The sequence below is a fragment of the Phyllostomus hastatus genome, unplaced genomic scaffold, assembly GCF_019186645.2.
Source record: "Phyllostomus hastatus isolate PE091 unplaced genomic scaffold, TTU_PhHast_1.1 phas_contig_62, whole genome shotgun sequence".
NCBI classification, from domain to species: Eukaryota; Metazoa; Chordata; class Mammalia; order Chiroptera; family Phyllostomidae; genus Phyllostomus; species Phyllostomus hastatus.
The window spans coordinates 9,578,193-9,591,808 of record NW_025333921.1 but is presented as its reverse complement, the minus strand read 5'-3'; the positions used below and the strand labels follow the sequence as shown (position 1 = coordinate 9,591,808).

The following is a 13,616-nucleotide window of genomic DNA, read 5'->3' as shown; positions in this document are numbered from 1 at the left end:
CTAGTGAGACTGTCATATTATTTCTAGAGAACAGAGGGAAAGGAATGGCAAACAAAAGGTGAGGGAAGCAGTAAAACAAAAATGGAAAAAGAAAAGTACCTGTTACCTTGTTGGTGAATATATAATTCAAGGACAGAAAACCACCAAAAGGTGGTTCTGTAATTTGTATTTCTTTTACATTATCTAATGCAATGATTTTCACCCTTTTTATCTCATGACACATATAAGCTAAGTACTAAAATTCTGCGACACACCAAAAATATCTATTTTTTGCTGATCTGACAAAAATAGGCATAGTTTTGATTCATGCACACCAATGGCTACTGTTGTGTTGGCTGTTGTCATTTTTTTATTTGACAATCTCAGGAAAAAGAGGTCAGTGCCCCTGAATAAATACTAAGGTATTGCATGTTTTACAAATTCTTATAGCACACCTGTTGAAAATCTTTGGCCTAAGATAATGAGCCAAATGAAGGGTAGGTGGATACTAACAACAACAGGGTTGATTCAACTGGAACTTAGATACAACATTTCAAATTTGATGGTTTTCATCTTGTGGGTTTGACAATGTGAGCTAAGAGGAGATTCCTTAGTTGGTAATATTAATGGTGATTATATTTTAAAGCATTTAAATTCTCTGAGAAGTTATGGAAACAGAGAAAAGATCTAAAACTCTAAGGTGGTAAGAGTAAACCTACTTAGTAACTGTGTGGTATGCGCTGGCTGGGTGACTCAGTTGGTTGGAGCATCATCCCATGCACCAAAAGGTTGTGGGTTCAATCCCTGGTCAGGGCCATACTGAGATTGTGGGTTCAATGCAAGGTCAGGCCACATATGGGAGGCAACTGATCAATGTTTTTCACATCAATGTTTCTCTCACTTCCTCTCTCTCTAAAATCTTTGGATGAAGATAAAAAAGAATAGTAACTATCTGATTCAAAACTCATTTATTGGATAAACATAAAACAGTTTATAATTACAGTTTTGATGTAGAAACAACCCAATTCTATATACATGATAGTAAACAGAAGATAGAGTTGATGGAAATAGAAAACAATTAAAAAATAGTGGCTAAATTTTTTCCAAATTTGATCAAAATTATAAACTCTTGGAGTCAAGAATAAGCCCCAAACAGGATGACCACAAAAAAACACAATATGAGACATCATAATCAAAGTGCTAAAGAATGTTAGAGGTAGCCATAGAAAAAAAGACACACAGCATACAGAAGAAAAATGATAATAATTTCAGAAGACTTCAGGTCAGAAATATGAAAGCCAGAAGCTAACTGAACAAATATAAGTGCCGAGAGGAAAAAAAAATTAACTTAACAAATCTTGACTATAGATGGAGATTTCAAAAGCCCTTTCCTAGTACTTGATGAAACAAACAGAAAATCAATAAGGATGCACAAAATTTAAACACTATCAATTAACTTAATCTGCTTAACATTTATAGAACACTACAACCAACAATAGCAGAATACAAATTATTTTAAAGTTTATGTGAAATGCCCATCTGAAAAAAATAAAGCATCTCTGTACTCATGGATTTTATAATGAGAAAACAAAAAAATACAAGGTCAGGTAGCAATATGGGATATTAAAAATAAAGCAGCATAAGAGGATGGAGAAGAAAACTATTTCAGTGAGGGTCATGAAAGAAGGCTTTCCTGAGATGTTATTTGACAGGCATCTGAATGAAGTGAGAGAGAAAGCTATGGGGAAAGTGCTCAAAGAATGAAGTGCAAAGTTCATGAGGTAGAAACGAGCTTGAGAGTTCAGAAATCAGCCAGATGGTTATGGTGGGTAAGTAAGGTAGAGAGCATGGTAGAAAAAAAGGCTGCAAGAATCAAGGCATAGAAAATGAAGGACCTTGTAAGCCCCAGTAAGCAGTTAAAAAATTTTTGTTTCTTAGTGTTTTAGAGAGCATTAGAAGGCTTTATATGGGGAATTTCATGGTCTGATTTGTGTTTTAAAAGCATAACTTCGGCTGTTGTATGAGGGGCGCAAATAATGGATGCATGGAAACCAATGATGTCACTACTAGTCATGTGAGAGGCAACTGTGACTTAGATGAAAAGAATAGAGACTGCAATAAGTAATTGGGTTTAGGATTATGTTCTATAAATAAATAAACTGATGAAATGTGAAGAAGAAGAAGTTAACACTTAGTATGAATGAGTAAATGTGCATGGCAGGGGCATTAACTAAGATGGTAAATACTGAGGGAGAAGCAGATTTGGAAACAGAAAGGGAAATAAAAAGTTCTGTTTTAAGGATTTCTGCATGTATCTTCATGAAATATATTGGGTATAAATCTGTAGTTTTCTAGTCTTTCTATGGTTTTGATATCAGGGTAATAGGGCCTCAAATAATAAGATGAAAAATACTCCACCCTCTTCAATGTTCTACGTATTTATGCAGAACTGATTTCTTCCTTAAATGTTTGGAATAACTCACTAGTGAAACCATATGAGCCTGCAGTTTCTTTTCTGAGAAAGCATTTTAGCATAGGAAGGGAAAGAGAGAAACATTAATAGGAGAGGGAAGTATCAACTGGTTACCTCCCTACTTGACGAGACCAAGGACGACACACACCAGGCATACCAGGACAAGGGATTAAACACGCCCAAAATGGGAAACAAACTTATAACATAAGTATGTAATCCGGATGGAAATCAAATGCGCAACCCATACATTACAGGATGATGCTCCCACCAATAAAGCCACACTAGTCAGGGCCCAAATATGAAATTTCCTTTACATTTATTGTTATTTTTAAAAAGATTTTTCTTATTTTTCGAAAGAGGGGAAGGGAGGGAAGAAGACATCAACGTGTGGTTGACTCTTGAATGCCCCCATACTAGGGACCTGGCTTGCAACCAAGGCATGTGCCCTGAATGGAAATCAAACTGGTGGCCTATTGGTTCGCACACTGGCACTCAATCCACTGAGCTACACCAGCTAGAGCCCTAATATGTTTTTATTTTGAGTGTTTTTTTTTAAATTTTATTTTAATCATTGTTCAAGGACAGTATTCTGTCCTTTAATCCCATTCCAGCCCACTGACCCATCCCTTCCCACCTCCCTCCCTTTTACACTCCCCGCTAGTCTTTGTCCATGTTTCATTTATATTTGTTCCTGTAAACCCTTCCCATTCTCCCCGGAAATTCCCTCCCCTCTCCCCTCTGGTCACTGTCAGCCTGTCCTCTATTTCAGTGTCTTTGACTATATTTTGCTTCTTTGTTTTGTTGTTTAGGTTCCTCTTAAAGGTGAGATAATATGGTATTTGTCTTTGACCACCTGACTTATTTTTCCCTTACCATAATGCTTTCCAGCTCCATCCATACTGTTGCAAAAGGTAGGAGCTCCTTCTTTCTTTCTACTGCATAGAATTCCATTGTGTAAATGTACCATAGTTTCTTGATCCATTCATTTACTCATGGGCACCTAGGTTGCTCCAGCACTTAGCTATCGTAAATTGTGCTGCTATCAACATTAGGGTGCATAGGTTCTTTTGGATTGGTATTTCATGGTGTTTAGGATATAGTCAAAAGGCAGATCCATTTTTAGTTTTCTGAGGAAGTTCCATACTGTTTTCCATAGTGGTTGTACCAGTCTGCAGTCCCACCGACAGTGCACTAGGGTCCCCTTTTCTCCACAACCTCTCCAACACTTGTTTGTTGTTTTTTTATGATGGCCATTCTGACTGGTGTGAAGTCATATCTCACTGTGGTTTTAATTTGCATCTCTCTGATAGCTAGTGATATTGAACATCGTTTCATGTGTCTTTGGATTTTCTGTATGTCCTCCTTGGAGAAGTGTCTGTTGAAGTCCTTTGCCCATTTTTAATTGGGTTGCTCGTCTTCTTAGAGTGGAGTCATGTTCTTTACATATTTTGGAGATTAAACCCTTGTCTGAGATATCATTGGCAAATATGTTTTCCCATACAGTTCATTCTCTTTTTAATACTGTTTTCTTTAGCTGTGCAGAAGCTTTTTATTTTGATGAGGTCCCATTTGTTTATTCTTTCCTTTATCTCCCTTGCTCTAGGGGACATGTCAGTAAAAATGTTTCTGCGTGAAACATCTGAGATTTTCCTACCTACATTCTCCTCTAGGACTTTAATGGTGTCATGGATTATATTTAAGTCTTTTATTGAATTTATTTTTCTGTAAGGTGTAAGTTGGTGCTCGAGTTTCATTTTTAAAAAGATTTTATTTATTTATTTCTATAGAAGGGAAGGGAAGGAGAAAGGGAGAGAGACAATAAATGTGTGGTTGCCTCTCACATGGCCACCACTGGGGAACTAGCCTACAACCCAGGCATGTGCCCTGACTGGGAATTGAACCTGTGATGGTTTGGTTCGCAGCCCACACTCAATCCACTGAGCTACGCCAGCCAAGGAGAGTTTAATTTTTTTGAACGTAGCTGTCCAGTTCTCCAAACACCATTTGTTGAATAGGCTACTGTTACTCCATTTTATATTTCTGCCCCCTTTGTCAAATACTAATTGATCACAGAGACTTGGGTTTATTTCTGGGCTCTCTGTTGTGTTCCATTGGCCCATGTGCCTGTTTTTATGCCAGTATCAGCCTGTTTTGATTACAGTGGCCTTGCAATATAGTTAAGTATCAGGTATTGCGATCCCTTCTACTTTACTCTTCTTTCTCAAAATTGCAGCAGCTATTCAGGGTCATTTATGGTTCCATATAAATTTTTGAAGTGTTTGTTCTATGTCTATGAAATATGCCATTGGTACTTTAATAGGTATTGCATTGAATCTGTAAATTGCTTTGGGTAGCATGGACATTTTGATGATGTTAATTCTTCCAATCCATGAACACAGTATATGATTCCATTTGTTTGTGTCTTCCTTGATTTCTTTCCTCAGTGTTACAGAGTTTTCTGAATACAGATCTTTTACCTCTTTTGGTTAGGTTTATTCCTAGGTATTTTATTTTTCTTTTTGCTATATCAAATGGGATTTTTTTCTTGATTTCTGCTTCTGCTGTTTCATTGTTGGTGTACAAAAATGCCTTTGATTCCTGAGTATTGACTTTGTATCCACTGTTTCGCCAAATTAATTTATTAGGTCAAATAGTTTTTTGGCCAAATCTATAGGATTTTCTATGTACACTATCATGTCATCTGCAAACAGTGGCAGTTTTGTTTCCTCCTTCCCGATTTGGATGGCTTTTATTTCCTTTTCTTGACTGATTTTTGTGACTAAAACTTCTAATACCATATTGAATAGAAGTGATTAAAGTGGACAGCTTTGTCTTATTCCTGATCTTAGTGGAAAAGATTGTACCTTTTGCCTACTGAGTATGATGTTGGCTGTAGGTCTCTCATATATGGCCTTTATTATGTTGAGGAATGCTCCCTCTATTCCCACTTTGCTGAGTGTTTTTATTATAAATGGGCGTTGTAACTTATCAAATGCTTTTACCGCATCTATTGATAAGATCATGCGTTTTTGTCTTTGCTTTTGTTTATGTGATGTATTACATTTACTGATTTGTGTATATTGAATCATCCTTGCATCCCTGGGATGAATCCGACTTGGTAATGGTGTATGATCTTTTTAATGTATTGTTGGATGCAGTTTGCTGATATTTTGTTGAGGATTTTAGCATCTATGGTTCATCAGCGATATTAGCCTGAAGTATTCTTTCTTTGTTGTGTCTTTATCTGGTTTTGGGATTAGGATGATGTTGCCTTCATAAAAAGAGTTTGGGAGTCTTCCATCTTTTTGGATTATTCGGAATAGTCTGTGGAAAGGGGTTAGCTCTTCCATAAATGCTTTGTAGAATTCTCCTGTGAAACCATCCAGTCCCGGGCTTTTGTGTGTTGGGAGTTTTTTGATTACTGCTTCCATTTCTTTTGCTGTTATTGGTCTGTTCAGACTTTCTGCTCCTTCATTGAGTTTTGGAAGATTATATTTTTCTAGAAACTTGTCCATTTTACCTAGGTTTTCAAATTTATTGGCACACACTTCTTCATAGTAATTTCTTACAGTCCTTTGTATTTCTGTGGTATCAGTTATAGTCTCTCCTCTTTCATTTCTGATTGTGTTTATTTGGGTTTTCTCTCTTTTTTTTCTTGATGAGCCTGCTTAAAGGCTTGTCCATTTTGTTTATCTTTTCAAAGAACCAGCTCCTGGATTCACTGATCCTTAGAATTGTGCTTTTAGTCTCTGTGTCATTTAATTCTGCTCTGATCTTCGTTATTTCCTTCCTTCTACTTGCGCTAAACTTTCTTTGTTGTTGTTCCTTGAATTCTTGTAGATGAAGGGTTAGTTAGTTTGAAATGTTTCTATCTTTTTTAGGTAGGCCTGTATCGCTATGAACATCCCTCTGAGGACTGCCTTCACTGTGTTCCATAAGTTTTGGGTTGTTGTGAATTCATTTTCATTTGTTTCCAGAAACTTTTTGATTTCTTCCCTAATTTCATTCTTGACCCATTCATTGTTTAATAGCATGCTATTGAATATCCATGATTTTCAGTGTTTTGGGTTTTTTTTTCTCCTTGGGGTTGGTTTCTAGTTTCAGTCTCTTGTGATCCAAGAAAATGCTTCGTATGATTTCAATTTTATTGAATTTGTTGAGGCCTGTTTTGTGTCCTCTCACGTGGTCTATTTTTTTAAAATATTCCATGTGCATTTGAAAAGAATGTGTATTTGGCTTCTTTGGGATGAAGGGCTCCATATATATTAGTTAAGTCAATTTCATCTAGGGCATTGTTCAATGCCACAATATCTTTGTTGATATTTTGTTTGGAAGATATGTCCATTTTTGACAGTGGGGTGTTAAAATGCTCCACTATAATTGTGTTGCTGTCAATATCTTTCTTGAAATCCTCTAAGATTTTCTTTATGTATTTAGGTGTTGCTATGTTGGGTACATATATGTTTATAATGTTTATGTCTTTTTGGTGGATTCTTCCTTTGAGTATTATGAAGTGGCCTTCTGGGTCTCACTTTATGGCCCTTTTTTGAAGTCTATTTTGTCTGATATGAGTGTTGCTAACCCGGCTTTTTTTTCCTGTCCATTTCCTTGGAATGTTTGTTTCCAGCCCTTCACTTTCAGCCTGTGTAGGTCTTTTATCCTGAGGTGGGTTCTTGTAGGCAGCATATGTGCGGGTCATGCTTTCTTACCCATTCAGCTATTCTATGTCGTTTGATTGGAGCATTTAATCCATTAACATTTAAGGTTATTATTGATTGGTACTTATTCACTGTCTTTTATGTACGTGTGTTCCTCTCTCTCCCTCCCTCTCTCTCTCTCTCTCTCTCTCTCTTTTTCCTTCCCTTTCTTAAAGCAGTCCCTTTAGAATCTCTTGCATAGCTGGTTTGGTGGAGGTGTATTCTTTTAGACTTCTTTTGTCTGGGAAGCTCCTTATTTGGCCTTCTATCTTGATTGAGAGCCTTGCTGGATAAAGTTGTCTTGTTTGCAGACCTCTGGTTCTCATTACTTGGAATATTTCTTGCCATTCTCTTCTGGCTTGGAGTGTTTCCATTGAGAAGTCAGCTGTTAGCCTTATTGGGGCTCCCTTGCATGTTACTTCCTGTTTCTCCCTTGCTGCCTTTAAGAGTCTCTCTTTGTCTTGAAATTTTGCCATTTTAATTATGATGTGTCTTAAGGTGGGTCTCTTTGGGTTCTTCTTGATTGTGACTCTCTGTGTTTCCTGGACTTCCATGACTTTTTCACTCATCAAATTAAGAAAGTTTTCCATCATTACTTTTTCAAATAGGTTTTCTATCCCTTGTTGTTCTTCTCCTTCTGGTATCCCTATTATACGGATATTATTATGTTTCATATTATCTTGCATGTCTCTTAATCCCTCTTCATTCTTTCTGAGTCTCTTTTCCTTTTCTTGCTCTTTCTGGGTGTTTTTTTCTTCTTTGTCCTCCAATTCGCTGATCCAATCTTCTGCTTCATCGATCCTGCTTTTCATTCCTTCTACTGTGTTCTTCAGTTCAGAACTGTATTCTTCATTTCCTTTTGGCCCTTGTTGATAGTATCCATTTCCTTTTCCATGTTGATGTAGTTTGCAGTGAGTTTGTTGTAGTTTCCCTGTAATTTCTGGTAGCTCATTGTGAGCTCATTGAGCTTCCTGATAATCATTTCTTTGAATTCAGCATATCAGAGATGAGTTGTCTCTATTTTGTTTAGCATTCTTCCTGAGGCTTCTTCCTTTCCCTTCATTTGGGGTTTGTTTGTGTTCTCATTGTTCGAGACACTCTTCTTGTTAGCTTTTGCTTCTTAAATGGATCTGTTCTGGTTCCCTGAGTTTATGGTGTGAACTTCTCTGGTAGAATACCTGTGAGATTCAGTGGTGCAGTCTCCTTAGCATATCCTGGTGTTCACAGCTTCCCCCTACTCTTTTTTGTGATCAGTTGGGGGGCAAGGTAAAATGTTTTAAGACAGCAAGAGAGTATTCTATGATATTTACAGTAGCATTCAGTAGAGAAGAGACAGGAGATCCTTTGGCTATGTATAGTGTTAACTGTGATCTTCCACCCCACTAGCCACTTTTTAGAAAGGATGGAAAGAAGATAAGACTCTTGTTGGGGAGGCAAGGATTGTGAGTTGGATCTAGAAAGCAGTGAGGGTGTGGGAGGTCAGATTCTGAGGTTGGGTGATAGTAAAGAATAGTAAATAGGTGCAGTGTGTGAGAGAATAGAGTTAACCAGTACAGTAATAGAGTTTGGGAAACCAAGAAGTGGGCTGAAATCTGGGAGGGGGCGCTGTGTAGTATTTACAATTGTATGGGATAGCTCTTATTTACAGTAATATTAGAGCAACAATCATATGACAGAATCTATGAGATCTAGATAACAAGAATAGGGAGTATAGAACCTTGAGTAGTGTACTAATGGAACACAATTGAAGGACAGTAAATTAGCAACACACTATGAATGAATTAACAGGGGAAACTTATCAAATGATACAGTATAACCAGCCAAGTAAAAAAGACTATACAGAAAGAAGAGGAATACCAAAATATTATTAAAATAAAAAATGTAAGAATGAAAAAAAGGTAATACAAATATGTAGTAACTTGCAGGTTCAAAAAAAATGGAAAAAAGCAGAAGATGGAATGAAGAGATAAATTTGGAAAGGAAGAAATTACACTAGAGTGAAAGAAAGAGAAGCATAAGGAATTGGGAGATATAAATATAATAAGAATTAAAAAATAATAAGTTACTTAAAAAAAAAAGATAAAACCACAGAATCGAGCAAAAGAAAAAATAACCTCTTGTTGGTTTCTAACTGGCCAAACCAGTTTTTCTGGTCTTGCTGGCTTCAGCAGGCTGAGGGGCAAATGGAATTGCTTTTCTTCCTTCCCAGTCAAAACTCAGTCAGCCTCTTGGGTACTGTCCCCAGGGATAGCCTCGAGTTCTCCCCAGAGCTGGTCTGGAGCGTCTCCGCAGGGCCCTTGGTGTGGGTCTGGGTGCTCTTAAGACCACTCTCTGGAGCTCACCACCGTGGGCTGTAGGATCCCATGGAGCTCCTGTGCCTTTTCCGAGTTCATGGTGTGAGATCCGAGGATCCCGAGGGGGCACACACTTTCTCCGAGTTCAATGCCATGGGCTCCAGGATCCCGTGGAGCATTTGCACCTTTTCCTTGTTCAGGGCTGTGGGGTCTGGGTCTTCCACAAAACCACACTCTCTCTGGGTTGGGGCTGAGGGCGCACGGCAAGGCCGCCCCTGGTCACGCAGGCTGGGGCACATACTCTTGGGCACATACTCTTCCCAGGGCTATGCATGGGTGCTCACAGCCCCTGTGTGATTGTCTCTCAGTCCTCACTCCCCTCTCTGTGCCTTCAAGCAACCAGGCCTCCCTTGGTGCTGCTCAATCCTTGTTTGGCAGGGGAGGGAGCGGTTGACCCTGTTCTCTCCCCAGTGCCCTGAGGTGGACCCAGGAGCACCGATCCTGGGGGCTGCAACCTCCCTGGTCCCCGCACTGATCCCTGGGCCCTTATCATCCTGAAGCAGTCTCCTTACCTTCTGGTTTTTCAATGTCTGCTATGATTTTTGATGTCCTATTTTCATAAATGTTGTGATATTGTTAGCTTTTTGCTCTGTTCCTCCACAGATTGGTTTGTTTTTCTCCCATGCGTAGGGGGAAGTGGAATCTGCTCCCTCCTACCATGCCGCCATCTTCCTCCCCCGAGCTTGAGTGAGTTTTGATAGTTGGTGTATTTCAAGGAATTTGTCCATTTCACTAAATTGTGAAAATTTATGGGCATAAAGCTGTTTATCACACTCCTTTATTGTTTAATAGCTATATGATCATTAGTGACATTCCTTTTCATTCCTGATGTGATCATGTTTCTTCTCTTTTTTCCTGTTATGTCTGACTTGTGGTTTATCAATTTTATTAATCTTTTCCAAGAACACACTTTTGCTTTCACTGATTTTTTAAAAAATTGTATTTTACTAATTATGCTATTACAATTCTCCTGATTTTCCTCTCTATGCCCCCCTCTATCCAGCACACACCATTCCCTCAGACAATCCTCACACCACTCTCCATGTCTATGGGACATGCCTATAAGTTCTTTGGCTACTCCATTTCCTATATTATACCATCATTTCCATGCCTATTCTGTTAACTACATTTTTGTACTTCTTAATCCCCTCACCTATTCTCCCCTGCACCCCTTCCCATCTGGCAACCATCAAAACACTCTCTGTATCCCAATGCTGTCTGTGTTCTTATTTGCTTAGTTTGACTTTTAGATTCAATTATTGATAGATATGTATTTATTGCCCTTTTATTGTTCATAGTTGTGATTTTCTTTTTCTAAAATAACTCCCTTTAACAGTGTTAGCCAAGTTGATGGAGACTCAGATATGGCACCTGCCAGCTGTAGGGAGAGGGCTCAATAAGGGACAATGGACTCTGCCTGCCTTTAGGTCTGAGAGTAAACTGTCCCCAAACTCTCTCCTTGATGCCAGACAATTCATTTCCTCCCCATGTGCCACTGGTGCCTTTCAAGCTGCTACCCTGGTGCTAGAGCTCAGAGAGAGTATATCTGAGTTTGTCTGCGTGGGGGTTATTTAGGGGAACTGCTTGGAACTCCTAAGTTTCTCCCACCAACTCAATCCCTCTTGGTTTTTGCAGCCAGAAGTTATGGGGGCTTATCTTCCTGGCATTGGTATCCTGGGCTGGGAGGCCTGGTGTGGTGCTGGGACTCCTCACTCTCAAGATATCCGTCCCAAATTTTTATCCACCACACATCAATTGGGAATAGCCCGTACCACATCTCCACCCTTCCTACCAGTCTAGTTGGTTGTGGTTTCTTTTAATTCTGTAACTTTCAGTCTTCCATTCAACTCAATTTCTGACAATTCAGAGTGATAGTTGTTCTACAATTTAGTAGTCATTCTCATGTGGCTATTCGAGGAGGAGAGCCACAATTACCTATGCCACCACCTTGACTGGAAGTCTCTCACTGATTTTTAAAAAATTTCATTGATTCTGTTCTGCAGTACACTGACTTCCATTGTATGTTCATTTTTTCCTTTTGTGCTTATTTTGGGCTTCATTTGCTCTTTTGTTTCTAGTTTAAGGTTAAAACTTACTCTTCTACTCTGATAATGGTGTTAGAGTGCTTTAACTTCCCTCCTCTAATGTGCCTGCATCCCATTAATTTTTTTAAATGTTTTATTCTTAATTCCTCATTTCTAATTTAACTGTACTGTGGTTACAGAACAAAATTTGTATAATTGGAATCCTTTAAATTATTTATTTTATGCTGTGTAATATAGTCTTTAAGTATATTTTATTGACTATGCTATTACACTTTTCCCATCATTTTCTTCTTTCTTCCCCTCTACTTTGTATCCCTCTTCCCTCTCACATCCCCCTCCTCCAACTTAGTTCATGTCCATGGGTCATATATGTAAGTTCTTTGGCTTCTCCATTTCCTATACTATTCGTAACCTCTCCCTGTCTATTTTGTACCTAACAATTATGCTTCTTAATCTCTGTACATTTCCCCCCATACTGCTCTTCCTTCCCCCTCCCAGCAGATAACTCTCCAAATGATCTCCGTGTCTATGATTCTGTTCCTGTTTTGTTTTTTTTTCTAGTTTGTTCTTTTAGATTCAATTGTTGATAGTTGTGAATTTGCTGCCTTTTTAATGTTCATAGTTTTTATCTTCTTTTTCTTAAATAAGGTCCTTCAACACTTCTTATAATAAGGGCTTGGTGATGATGAACTCCTTTAACTTGACCTTATCTGGGAAGCACTTTATCTACCCTTCCATTCTAAATGATAGCAGTGCTGGATAGAGCAATCTTGGATGTAGGTCCTTGCTTTTCATGACTTCCAACAGTTCTTTCCAGCCCCTTCTTGCCTAGAAGGTTTCTTCTGAGAAATCAACCGAGAGCCTTATGGCAACTCCTTTGTAGGTAACTGTCTCCTGTTCTCTTGCTGCTTTTAAGATGCTCTCCTTATCTTTAATCTTGGGTAATTCAATTATGATGTATTTGGTGGGTTTTTCCTTGGATCCAACTTTTTTGGGACTCTCTCAGCTTCTTGGACATGTCTAATTCCTTTGCCAGACTGGGGAAATTTTCCATCATTTTTTTTCCCAATAAAATTTCAATCTCTTTCTCTTCCTTTTCTCCTTCTGGCACCCCCATGATTCAGATGTTGGAACGTTTATAAAGTCATCCCAGAAATTCCTAAGCATCTCCTCATTCTGTTTGAATTCTTGTTTACTCATTGTGTTCTGGTTTAGTGTTTATTTCTTCCTTCTCTTCCAAATTGTTGATGTGAGTCCCAGTTTCCTTCCTTTCCTTGGTTCCCTATATATTTTTTTTTTATTTCACTTTGTACGGCTTTCACTTCTTTTATCTCATGACCGTACTCAAATAATTTCTGCGAGCATCTTGATTACCAGTGTTTTGAACTCTGCATCTGATAGGTTGGCTATGTCCTCATCGCTTAGTTCTTTTTCTGCAGTTGTGATCTATTTTTTCATTTGGATCATATTTCTTTGTCTGGGCATGCCAGTCTGCATTAGTGTTTCTTCTTTAACTCCTGGTTTGTCAGACTTCCATACCATTCAATTTTCTGGTAATTCTGGTTGTTGTTGTTCTGAAACTTATTTATTTTTAGACAGAGGGGAAAGGAGAAAGAGAGGGAGAGAAACCTCAATGTATGGTTGCCTCTCACATGCCCCCCACTGGGGACCTGACCTGCAACCCAGGCATGTGCCCTGACTGGGAATTGAACCAGTGACCCTTTGGTTCACAGGCAGGCGCTCAATCCACTGAGCCACACCAGCCAGGGCTGTTTTTTGTTTTTAAATTGGTTGTTTCCTTGTTTTGGTTGTGTGAGTAGATGAAGTGTATGTATATCTAGCTCCACCTCCAACTGGGCCAGAACTCACAAGCTACTCCCTTGTGTGTATTTTTTGTGACATGGTCTTTTTTCATAAATGTTCCTTGTGTACCTGAAACAATGTGAATCCTATTGTTTTACGTGGAATATTTAAACATGTCAATTAGTTCAATAGTGTTCAAGTCTTGTATATTCTTACTGATTTTCTTTCTACTAGTTCCATCAATTAATGGGAGAGGGTAACTGAA

At 38.5% G+C, this 13,616-nt stretch overlaps 1 protein-coding gene across 1 annotated transcript in view; it reads right to left on the bottom strand.

The window, feature by feature from the left end:
- The window catches only part of TOGARAM1 (TOG array regulator of axonemal microtubules 1), a 105,297-nt gene that overhangs the window by 29,848 nt on the left and 61,833 nt on the right, over positions 1–13,616 (bottom strand). The window lies entirely within an intron of this gene.